Raw genomic sequence first — 13076 nt, forward strand, 5'->3', positions numbered from 1 at the left:
GTGCTTTTTTTGCATCCGTAAGGGGCATGAGGATCTATCTATTAGACACGCTGAAAAGTTTGGGAGTAGCAAGAAAAATGCAGGTACTTATTCCAATGGCACGTATTTCAAAAACTGCTGCGAAAGTTTGCAAGAAACCCAACTGAGAAATGCGCCGCCACTCCACTCTCCGAAACAAACATGCCACCCCATGTCCAATGCAATAAAAATATATATTAGTTGCAATTTCAAACCTCAGATGGCAACACAAGAGCGAGAATTCTTGCGTGTGGGTCACTGGTGAGTCACGCCACACACAGCATAAAAACGTTTTCATTGAGTGCATCGTGGATTGCCAGTGGGTCATAGCATTTAACATCAGACAAGTAGTCTACTGGCTATCTATAACCTCACACAACGAAAATCGTACCTCTGAGTTCAAGTGTCATAATGTTATCGCAGCAGGAAGCAGATGAATGCCCGTAAATTTGCTGCTGCATAGGAATACAGGCTGTGCTGTGATGGCACTCAGAGTGACACGTGACTTATATTCAAGGCAGCATCAGTTATTTGTTGAATCTGTTGCTTCAGTGGACTAATTAAAGTTTAGAGAAATAATGAAAAATACAACCCGAATGTCTGGGTTCTTTTGTTTTACTTCGCTGTAGCAAGAGAGATGAATTTCCGTTTCGTCACCTTTTTCCGACGTTTGCACGCGCGCAGAGAACGAAACTATACGTCATTGTCTACTGTGTTCCAGCATTGCGATCATGCATGCTCTTTTATCCTCTCGCGTTTGCCTCAGTGCTGGGGCACTGACTTATACCGCTAATCACGTGTTCTCGTGTCGAGCGCGCATTACTGTCCACTACAGGAAACGAGACAAGCGCAACAGCTCGCGCGACACCATCACCGGAAGTGTGCCGGTGACGGTGAAAAAAAGAAGACGGCAGGGTATACCCGCCGCGACCCCTCGGCTCCGGTATGGGAGAACGCAGTGAAGGAAATTTGCTTACACAGGCGAAACGGGGAATGTCGAGAGAGTGTTTATATAGGCGGCGACGCTCGCCTCCTGAAATCATGTGTTCGCGGCACTTCAATCATTCTCTATCTGCTTTTAGTGAACCAATTCGAAAAATGCTTGCGGTAGAACACTTCTTAGAGGGCACGTAACAACTTTCAGCGTATAACCAAAATTTGTTATGTAGCCTGTGAGGGGCCCTTTAAAACAAACTCGGTAAAAATCGGGTGTACCGTGGGATGTTGTTACAGCTGCGTCGAGCTTCACAGCCCTCTACACAAGCATTGCTGTGAAGCCTGTGGCAGAAATAGAGTTTTATTAAATCAAAGGACTGCATAGAGCGCGCTCTCGTGTTGTGCTACGTGAATTAAATCATTCGTTTCCTGCCTGCACAAACGTTTGCATCTCGAGTGGATTTAAAGCACACCGTATAATAACGTGCAGTTCCGTCGTGCTTCGCAGCACTATACACAAGCGCTGCCGTAAAGCTAGTGGCAAAAGTACGATGTCATGAAACCAGATCAATGCATATACCACGCTCTTTTGGTGCGCTGCGTGAATGGAAACATTGCTTGCCTGCCTGCACAAACGTTTGCTTCTCTAGTTAATATCAAACAAACCATATAATATGTGCAGTTTTGTCGAGCGCTTCACCGCACTGCATGCAAGCACTGCCGTAAAGCCTGTAGTATAAATAGGGTTTCATGAAGTCAAATTAATGCGCAAACCTCGCACTTGTGGTGTACAAGGTAAACAAAAAATTCGTTGCCATGTCTCCGCAGTAGTTGGACACGTTGATTTGTGAGCATATTGGTTCATGTGCCCCATCTACCTCTGTGATGAGAAAATAAGCAAGAATATCAGCTGCTATGTGTCGATGCATATGCTTTTTATTACAAGGTGTAGGAGCAGTACATCTTACTGCATGAGTAAACCACTCATGGAAACAGTACGTTCCTTGACCATTGTAGCTATTTAGTAGCCAAGGAAGCGCGCTATATTGGAAGTTGCAATTTTTTTTCTGTTCGCAAAATTCAATAACTCAATGCTTCTTGTAAAAGCAAAAAAAATATAAATTTCGCAATGATACGTGTGCTGCGTCAGTAAGTTAAGTAGGCAGCACATAATTAGGCTAAACCAGAGGAATATCTGCAGGTAGGGATTTAAACAAATGTACAGAGTATTTTAAAAAAATGTTTTCTCAAATGTTTTCAGGGTGGAGTAAGGAGTTGCATATGCGTCCAGAGCTGCAGGATTTCCAGCGCTTAATTTTTGTTGAACATTGATGTAACAAAGACGTAACACTCAGCACTCTACTTTGTTACATCAAACTTTTTTTTTTACAATGGCACACTGCATTCTACTAAACGTGCCGCTCATGCGCCCCGAAATTTTGGCCCCTCTAAGGAAGTCACTGTTTTAAGTCACTGTTCTCTAAGTTTCGTCCGAAACTTAGATATCGCTACTTTCAACACTCGTGAAACCAGCAGCCACGTCGGCATGCCGCCTTTACACCGGCCGCAAATTAATTTTACAAAATGTGGCACGCGCGGGCCGTGTATATGCACTCAGCTGCGCGCGGACAGCCATATGCACGGGCACGGCCGGGCAAGAGACGTCGCGCGCTCTCCGACCCTAGCGCGCGCTTGATCACGGGACGTGGAGAGCGCGCATAAAGCCGCCATCCTTCTCGGCTCACCCTCGCACCCTTTCATTCGCAATTAAGCCCAGCATGTGGGATGCAACGGGACACTATAATTTTTGTCACGTTGGCGAGAAGCTTCATTTCCAACCTATGCACAAGTGTCGTACCTGAATTTCAAAAGTACACGGACCATATTTATGTTGGCAAAATTATCGGAACTCACTATTTAGACTCGCCAAAATTGTACTTAGCTGCTCACTTGAACTCGTAAGAATATATACTACTCAGCCGAGCTCACTCGTGCTCAAATTCGCGAAAATACTGCTCAGCTGGACTCACTCAGACTCATGGGATGATCTGAGGGAGTTGACTCATCAGTGAGTTTGCCAGCGTATGATGTGTGCTGAACCACAAACCTGGCTTTCTTGGATAAAAACAGTTGGTCGCTGCAGCTTATGGATGCACATAACCCACGAAACACGCAAGCAGCTATTTGATGTCTAAAAGATGTCTTCAACGGCTAATTCAAAAGCCTAGTAGCTGTCTTGATCAAGACATTTTGTAGCCATGGACGTCTAGAAGTACTTCAGTTAGCCCTGCTAACGTTACGCTAAAAGTTGGCTAATGGACAGCTTGACAAGAACAACTGAAGACTTTTATTAGACATTCCCTCAAATTTTTGCGGCAGCTCTTACAGTAACACGACGTTTGCCCACAGTTACAATTTATTTTAAACGAGGCATGGACATCAGAAAAAAAAAGTTTATATTGTCGGATAGAGTGATGCAGAGGTATTTTTTCCAGATGTGAAACATGGGAATAGTGTAGTACAGCCTCATTGGTCAATTTGTGCTTTTTAATTAGACCAATCAATTGAATGCCACCTGTCAGAATTATTTTGCAAATCAAACAAGATCTGTATTGTATGCTGATATACTTCCAATGTTCACTCATTGACCTAAACAAGAACATCTCTGCGTGAAACACACCATTATTGACAAAACTTCGCCCTGCTGGGTCTCCACCAAATTGAAATAGTTTCTAGCAAAGAAAAATTTTGTCAGTGATGCTGCAGTTCAGGCAAAAATTATATCCTGGTTTCAGCTACAGGGGGCACAATAGCCTTACACCAGTATACGAAACAGAACACTGTGCTGCAATGAGTTAAGAAATAAAGGATAGTACACATCTGGAAAAACACTCTGCGAACCACTCTAACTAGCAATATAAATATATTTTTTCTGATGTCCATGCTTCATTTAAAAGTAAATTGTAACTTACTTTCCGGGTGCCTCTTGTAAGGTAACGCCAAATGCTTGCACAGCATCACGCAGAAATAATGGCCAGTTCTTCGGCATACCATCCATTAGTGAATTCCTTGTATGTTGCATGTTACAAGATACTGAAAGATAAATCATAATATGCTGTTATTTTTTTTCATAAATTGTATGATGAGCTTTTCATGCATAAAAGGTGATTGCAAGCTAAAATGCAGCAAGGCATCAACTTCACACCATGTCACATACTCATACTTTATTACCTAATAGATTAGAAAAGATGCAGAAAGTGTAATTAAGAAGAGTGACAAATAGCAGCAAAGGTGATCATCGATAAATCTTGAAGATGATTGCCGCCGCTGCCAGAGTAGGCCAGCCTTCGTAGGAGAGCACTGGCTGCCCCCAAAAGCTTGCCGTCACAGGCCACCCGTGACGGTTCTTGTAGACATAGGAAAGCAATACCTGCACAGAACAGGAAAAAAAGGGCAAGGGAGGAAATGGGAATGTTGAAATTGGAACTTCAATTAGCAATATGTGCTACGTAAGAAGTTTGGCTCACATTAAAAATAAATTTAAGCATTCCTTTCTCTTAAATTACGGGTATCTTAAGGTATGTATGCGATGATGTTTAAAATGACTAGTATATTTCCTATCATGAGAAGCCAACAAACACTGACACCAAGGACAACATAGGGGAAATTACTTGTGCTTAATAAATTAAATAAACGATAAATTAATGGAAATTAAAGTGGATGAAAAAACACCTTGCCGCAGGTGGGAACTGAACCCACAACGTTCGCATTTCGCGTGCTATGCTCTACCAATTGAGCTACAGCGGCGTCGTTTTCCCATCCACTTTCTTGGGTATTTATGTGTCCTAGTAGAACACTGGGAGTGTTAGCCAGCGCCCCAACTCAGAGGCCTTGTTCCTGGCATATAGTCGTTAAGTTGCATAGCAGACTCAAAGTCAGCCTTTAAATTATTGTATGGTGTTTTGTGGCTAAAAAGCGACTTATCAACCTGTCAAACAAGTCTGAGAAGCTTCCTGCAAAATATAATCAGTTTAAAACAGTAATTCACTCTGCAGGTAAATGATGTACTAACTTAATTAAAAATTAAATAGCGTTTTATATTGTTGAACTAAAAGCAAGTTTGGCATTTTGCACTGCCTAGCTGTTGCCTGTCTTTCAAACTTAAACATGACACAGTACAGAGTAAGCAGGTAGCATGCAAAGGAGGACTGGTGATAAAGTAGTGTTCCAAAGTAACACTCCTAGCTGGATCAATCACTTTTGTTGATATATTTTGAAGTGACCCTAATTGGCTTCGGGCAATACCTCACACAAATGATGCAACACCTTGGATGATGCTTCATACAAAGTTGAAAGTATCTCATGATGTGATCAAACGATAACATTGCCCGCTGACTTGGAAGTGTTAACATGCTGTTTGCGTGAGAAAGTGTGAAGTGATTCGTATAGGTGGCAAATTATCAGTGTATCTATACTCTCAGGTAATTCTGAGCATCTATGCTGACTGGCAACTGAGAAGCTACTGCACACAAAAAGGTGTATTCAAGTAATGGTCCATGCAGAATAATTGCCCACCTAGTGAAGAGGCAAATGTGGCAGGCTAATGGGCCAGGGCAAATAGATTGATAAATTCTGATAACACATCCAATGATATTACTGAAATAGGTGATAAAAAACAGCACAGGTAAAATTGCAGTCATGACAAAATTTTAAAAGCACCTCTGCAAACTGCTGGAACCCTCAGCATCATGCCTGTTCTACACGCACATATGTTGCAGCGCAATCTATATCTCAGACGCAGGCGCATCCACAGATCACTTTGTGATCTCCTCACAATAAGGTTAAAAAACAGTCTGGCACAAGCTACTTGATGCGATTCATTTTGAAAGCACCAGCCAAGTGCTCATGGTGGTAGAACGAAATTGAAGTTTGTCCTTGTATGGAAGCCTTGGCCCATGTTTTATCAATTCTAGCGGCAAAGCACACCTTTTACAGCATACATAAATCTTAAATAAGACTGCTTGCTGATGCTGTACAGTAAGTTCCTGTAAAGAAACTAAATCACACAGAAAACATTTAGAATACCAAACTAATCAAATACTGGCTTGAATACATTTGTGCATTAGAGAAGCAAGATGTAATGTACACTGTTGTGGAAAATTTTTACTCATGTATGGAATACTTCTATGACACAGCAGAGTTAATTTGTGAGTTCTTACATAGCAATGACTACCTACAGGTAAATTTTGTAAGGCTTAGGGAAACTAATTATTAGTAGAACTGTGTATGTACACTGGCACTGAGAAATTGGTTATAATAGTGGCAGCTTATAATGGACCAGAGCTAAAAAATGGCCGTTGGTGAGACACCAACTAGCTATATTACCACGAAGCGCTCCCTGGCCTTAACCCACATAAAAAGCACTGGGAGGACCAGAGAGGGTACAGTACATTGGCTTACACTGATCATGATGAGGTCCCGTCATCCAGCTAGCGCCAAGGTACAAGAAGGATGTCCAGCCGTCTATAGAGTGAAAGGGACAAAATAAGATAGCATCAAGTCAGTTGAAAGGCAGATTTGCAATTACACATAAGGTGACCCAGTCACAGTCATTCATTAATAAATGCCAAGCTGTCGTGATTTCACTCCCAGATGAAGCACCTACTAGGTTAAACGTTTTGCTGCTTATTTAGAACAAAACAAGTGAAATTTGTACATCAGCAGACGATTTAATTTGGAATTGTATAGTTGAAGTAAACATTGCAGTTATATTTTTTGTTTTGCTATAAAGTGGGATAGCTACAAACTGCATAGTCACTGACACACGCGCGCACACGTAAGTACAAAAGGACACAAAATAAGGCGAGTTCAGTCTGGTTCAGCATTACAGCCAGCGCGTCATCTTCGAATGCACTCCTTTCGGTTGGCTCGTGCTACGTTAACCACAGGCTAACAAGCAGGGCAAAGTTCTGACTGTTGTTGCGGAAGTCGTGGAGCGCGGCAGTGCTGAACGGCTGAACACAAGCAGAACCCTCGTATAAAAGTAATGACGAAAACTCGCAGGGCAGAAGAGCCCATATATCAAGAATTGCCGCGGGTAACACCTAAATATATTCGCATTGTTGACGAAAAACGAAGCGCAATGTATTTCACTTACCGGAAAAAGTGTTATCCGAACGTGCGACGTACAAAGACGCACCGAGACACGAAGGCGGCGAACGCAGATCCCGCCATTGTGGTAGTAAGCCGTCGGCGAAAACACGCTATACAGCCGATGCCACGAAGCACTGATGCAAAACACACGGCAAACAGCATCAGCACAGCTAAATGACTCCAGTTAATATCCAGTATAAATGTACAGAACGGCTTGAACAACTGGCATAACGAACCCACGAACGAGACATTGCGGGCGGGAGTGGCCGTTTTTTTCAAGGTAGTGACTACAGTGACGGGGCCCGGCACTTTAACATCTGCACTACAGTGACGGGGCCCGGTACTTTAACATCTGCACTACAGTGACGGGGCCCGGTACTTTAACATCCACACTACGGTGACGGGGCCCGTCGCTTTAACAACACTACACCTACGGGGCCGTCACTAAAGATGTCGGTATTGGGGGCGAGGACGACTTACGGAGTCGCCATCTGTCGGAAGCGCCTCACATGCGTCGGCGTTAAATAAAGGTTAAATAAACATACTACGCGGCAGCCCTCCTGAACAATTTTGCAAGTACTCTCGAAATGGCAGTATTTTACCTTTAACATAATCATGTTGGACAAACAGAAAGCACAGAATGGTTTACATTGATTGATTGATTGATTGATTGATTGATTGATTGATTGATTGATTAACTTTTATTTTACAGTCCTGCAGAACGCGTATTAGCACGTCGCGGGCCGCTCCCACGACGGGACCGACAGGCCTAGCCTGCCAGCCGCATCGTGGGCCTGCTGGACAGCCCAACGTTGCTCAGCCAGGAGTGGGTTGCGGAGGGCCGCCTCCCTCCTAGCTGAGCTGCGGTCAGGGCTTGCTATAGAGATACATCCCCAGAGCATGTGCGAAAGTGTTGATCTATCCCCGCAAGCAGGGCACGCGTCATCAGTGTAAATCTCCGGATATATCGCATGTAACGTGAACAGGTTGGGATAGGTTTCTGTCTGCAACAGTCTGAATGTCAGTGCCTGAGGCCTAGTGAGCTTGGGGTGAAGAGGAGGGTATTGTCGCCACGAGAGATAGAAGTGTTTAAGAAGTTCATTATAAGTGGCAGGCGCGTCCCTACCATGCATAACTGTAACCATGGTTTACAAACGCTATCTCTTTGCCTACTACATACAGTAAGCTGGGACACTGCGAGCGGTCGCCGCAATCGATTCCACCGAACCGGTTTGCGTGAAACGTAAGCAATCGCTGAGAAAACTATGTGAAATATGTTCTTATAGTGGGATAGCTGTCTGTGTAACTAAATGTAGCATAACAGAATGAAGCTGCAGTGCAGCGATCGCACGGGTTCGCGGTGACCGACTTCGCGTCTGCATGCATGTCCTCGCGCAATGTTTCGCTTTCGCTCCGAGCACGTTTTCGCACCGTGCCGTGAGCTTTATGCCGCAGCATATGAGCATTTGACAGTACGCAAGCAACCATTGTTGCATGGACACTATCGGAGCTGTTCAAAAATAATTTCGTTATAGCTAGGGTCTTCGACGCCTACAGCGACTTGTGACATGTTCCGTCGCGATGATTCAGTCTTAATTTTCTTTTTCTTTTCTTCTAAAGTCTTGGAAGCTTCAATATCATTATTTCTCAAATTTCATCGAACTGCACGTTTATCGGTCTTCTAAGCGAGCAATTACCCGCTGCTTCTTTTTCTTAATTCAGTAGAATATTCATTATCTGGTGCTACACAAGCAGGAACATGTGCCGTGCCTTTTTTAACGTGTTTACCGTTCCCCTTCCATAAGAGTGAACTTTCTTTATTATAATCATCATAGGTGTTGTACTTACGCAAAAGATTGTACATTCGCGGACAAGTACCCATTGCGGTCGTTCGATCCGTATGTGTGCAATCAATGTATTCCATTACTGCACGGAAGTTGCTGACATCGTGAAATTCACGTGGTGTTGTGGACAGTACTGGAATAAAATACCGCGGTCCGTGAAGTGCTTGGCATCCCCATAGGCGCCAGCACCGAGAAGCTCATGCAGCTGGGGGTCCACAACACCTTCGATGAGGTTGGGTCACAGAAGTTAGTCCAGGTTGTCAGGCTCGCTTCCTCGCCTGCGGGGAGGCGGATCCTGGAGGCGCTGGACTTTAACCCGTCAGGGAAAGGCGGTGCGTGCTCGACGCGTGGTCGCGGGAGGCCGTCACGGTCTCGCCGTTCCCGCGCAACGTGCACCCGCAACGCAATGTAGGCACACGCCGGGACCGAGCGGTCGCACTTCTCGGATCCGTCGCCGACGATCCACGATCGGTCGCGTTCGTCGACGTCGCCCAATACGGTTCGTCCGACCGGTTCGCGGCGGCCGTGGTGGATCACAGGGGCAACCTAACGCCGCGTCCGTGCGAGGCAGGTGTCCGGATTGCGGAGATCCATTCTGAACTTTAGAACACATGCTCTGGCGGTGTCCCTCGTTACGGGACCATGGTCATCTCACCACGGAAGAAGAGTGGGAGGAGGCGGTCAGGCACGGCCTGCCCGTCCCAACGTCGGAACGGCTCGCGGCGGCCCCCTCAGGGGGTTTCGGAGTCGCTCCTCAGGACCTTAATAAAGTTCACTGCCTGCCGTGAAGTGCTCGAAGTAATTTGCATAGAATGTTTGAAAGAAGTGCGGCCATTGACGTCGCTACAGTGTTGACTGCAGGGCTGAGGTTAAAGCGCTGGGCCCCGTCACTGTAGTGTATATGCTAAAGTACCGGGCCCCGTCACTGTAGTGTATATGTTAAAGTGCCGGGCCCCGTCACTGTAGTACAAATGTTAAAGTGCCGGGCCCCGTCACTGTAGTCACTACCTTTTTGGTAACTTCCTGCCTCCCAGTGTTTCCAGCACAGAATGAGATGTTCGACAAATTTGGATTGTGCCGCCGAAGTGGTCGCAGCGCGGTGGCTCTGGGACACCGCTGTGCAACACCGGCATTTCGCTCCTGCTGCTGCGCGAGCATAGAATGGTTTCCAGGCGTCGTGTGCGCGCCCTGTATGGAAAACAATAACACGCCCTTGATTGTTGAAGTTCTGGTGTGAAATTATTTAATATTAAAGCCAATTAACTTATGTTGCTTCGAACGAGTTCGATTTGACTGAGGCGTCTTTTATTCGCTAACGTCGACGGCCGACGGTAACCGCACATTTAACACGTCGTTTGGAATTTTATGCACTTTTAGACAAAAAGATCTAGAAAAGTTCTTAAGTTAGACATTCTGAATGCGTTTACCAAAACAGACTCTAGTGACACCCGTAGTGGGTTTTGCCGCAGATAGAATATATGCTAGCATATTCCAAGTGCTGAGGTTATGTTTAGAAGAAATTCTATTTTCAGTCTTATCATAGACCAAGACGTCTATAGCCGTTTGTAGCCATTTCAAGAAGTTTTTAAGAGGTTTTGTGTTTCGTGGGAAGTGTAATTCAGAGAGCGCGGCATTGTAAAGGCTGCCACATTTACCATGCTATGCTGAAGCTCATTTCAATCATGTCAAATGCAATACCCCTGCCAGCTTTTAGTCAGTCGATCAAATGTGATTGCTATTTATCTCATCACAACACCTCATTTTCTTGCCTAAGGCTTTGGGTGAATTTTCCTTGGCATTCATTTTGTTACTCTAACAGGTTACCAGTTATCTGTTGCCTATACGAAATTTGAAGTTGTGCACATGTCATGTGGACTCCATGCCAAACTCGTAGTACTGCATGCGTTTTTGCAGTTAGGTCTAGAGTTACAGAATCGCATGTGGGAGTTACTTTAGTTAGCAACTGTAGCTTTGGAACAAACATGTGCATGACAGGGTGCTTAAGTGTTACCTGTCAAGACTGGGAGCACCAAGGCAACTTGTGCAGTAAAGGCATGGGAAGTACGAGCCCACAGATTTTACTAAGTGTGGCTGAGGTGATGCATCTAGACTTCACTATGAAGAGAGCCAAATAAAAGGTTGCCTATCCATCATACCTATTCTGGAGCCTTTTCTTGAGCTTTTCTAAAACATTAAGCTCAGCGTGTACACTTTATCACAGCATAATTAATACATGTGATATAAAACATTCTATTGTGCAGTTTCTCCAACTCTTCGTGAAGGCATCTATCTATAGATTAAACAGGAATAGGCTCAATGTTGACATATTTCCGCAGTAGCATCTCCAGGACCTCGTACTGTCATAATGCATCACAGACATTATTTAAGTGAACTCGAAAAGTGAAGCTCTTCGTTAACATTGGCTAAAATTGTATTTTTATATACCAAAGTGATTATGCATAAATCTGTATGTCATGACAGAACACTTCGTTTCTCACGGACTTTAGTTTACAATTGTTTTCAAGATCAGGAAAATTGTGCAGTGTGCTAGTTGGTTCAACATACTTAACACTGTTGTGCGGAGTGAAGAAGGGGCAGGACTTGAGCGAGAAAACAACACTCACCTGAGCACAAACTATCAACTGGTGATTATCACAAGACAATGATTCTGCTGAAAAGTAGGAACCAAAGGAAAAGACAAGTCGTGGAAGCATACAACCTCAAGGTGGACCCACAGGGCTCATGTGTCAGCCCGCCGTCTATTTCACTCAGCAATAAAGAGATTAGCACAATCGCTGACAATAGAGTGTGTAGGTAGACCGGGAAGAGGACTCCAGTGCATGCGTGTAGGCTTTATGTACGCTTCACTTGCAGAAAAATAAACCAGTTCATAGTTTGCGCTCAGGTGTCGTGTGTTGTTTTCTCGTTCAAATCCTGACCCTTCATCGCTCTGCGCAACAGTGTTAAGTTTTCAGGTTGTTCACTGTGTGATGTAGGAAGGGTAAAATTGATGGGAAATCCCAATATTCTCGGGCATATCGCGAAAAATATGGCCCAAGTCAAGTGTCATTTTAGCCTTCACTGTTCCCTTATATAGGGCAAATAGTAATAGTTTGAATTCTATGGACGCTGGTTGCTTTTTCTGACTTAAGCTAGGCAGTGCTCAGCTCTCATTTGAAAGGAACAGGTAAACAGGAGGACTTGCCACATAAGCAGGAGGTAGCACTCCAGACTTAAGCTTAATATACTGCGTGCTTCCACAGCCCTAGGGGGCTAGTCTGTAAGTGTTGACTAAGTGGACTGTCCATTCCATTAAATGCTGAATGAATAGAGCACGAGAGCCCACGGTGACGATTGCCGCTTGCTCTACCAGCTTAGAGCTCTACCTAATCAGTGTGTGCTGAAACAGTCCACTTAGTGGATCCTTACAGAATCCTTCCCTAGACTGATGTTTGTGTTGGTAGGTTGCAAGTATTGCACTTTCTTTCCTTTCATGCGGGCAGTTCCCACATATGGATGCAATTTACCATATTGTATTCATATTGCCTTTGGTCTATACATATCTAATTCATGCTTATAACCAGGCCTACCAGCTCTTGTCCTGCATGTTTATATAGCCTTCTCATTGGAGAATGGAGTGATTCACCATTATACCCTCAAGCACTTGAAGTAGGCACTGCAATAACCCCAAAGGAGGGGGGACAGTAACGCAAAAACCTTATTGGGCTTGTAATGCTGCTGTAGGATGCACACATACCATTTATGCTAAAATTCTCACCAGACATTCCAAAGTTTGTACGAGTTCGACTTTAGCTGGCTAAACTGAATGATTCATATTGAAGGCAATTCTTGCAACATTTGGTCAAACTGAATGAAACTGGACAGCACAATAAGCTGTGTTCATCTACCATTCATACGACTGCTGCCCCGAGCATTTTGCCTTCGATTTCTGTACTATCGAGTTCAAGTACACATGTACTTTATTACTTTACAAGTAGAATGGCTTCAAGGCTTTTCCTGGGCAATTAACAGTCACTATTTATTCCTATAAACCTTCCTGCATGTGAAGGCAAAAGAAACTTATTAATTCATGATGGAAGTATAAAAAGACAGGTATTTGCACAG

General features: G+C 44.3%; 1 long non-coding RNA gene across 1 annotated transcript; it reads right to left on the reverse strand.

The window, feature by feature from the left end:
- Window positions 1-4163: 4163 nt before the first annotated feature.
- LOC135911534 (uncharacterized) lies at window positions 4164-7448 on the reverse strand. Its single transcript, XR_010567380.2, has 3 exons — window positions 7112-7448; window positions 6415-6477; window positions 4164-4384 (listed from the first exon to the last, which is right to left on the reverse strand). It is a non-coding gene; the product is annotated as an uncharacterized lncRNA (long non-coding RNA).
- Window positions 7449-13076: the final 5628 nt, after the last annotated feature.

This window comes from Dermacentor albipictus, chromosome 7, assembly GCF_038994185.2.
Source record: "Dermacentor albipictus isolate Rhodes 1998 colony chromosome 7, USDA_Dalb.pri_finalv2, whole genome shotgun sequence".
Taxonomy (NCBI): domain Eukaryota; kingdom Metazoa; phylum Arthropoda; class Arachnida; order Ixodida; family Ixodidae; genus Dermacentor; species Dermacentor albipictus.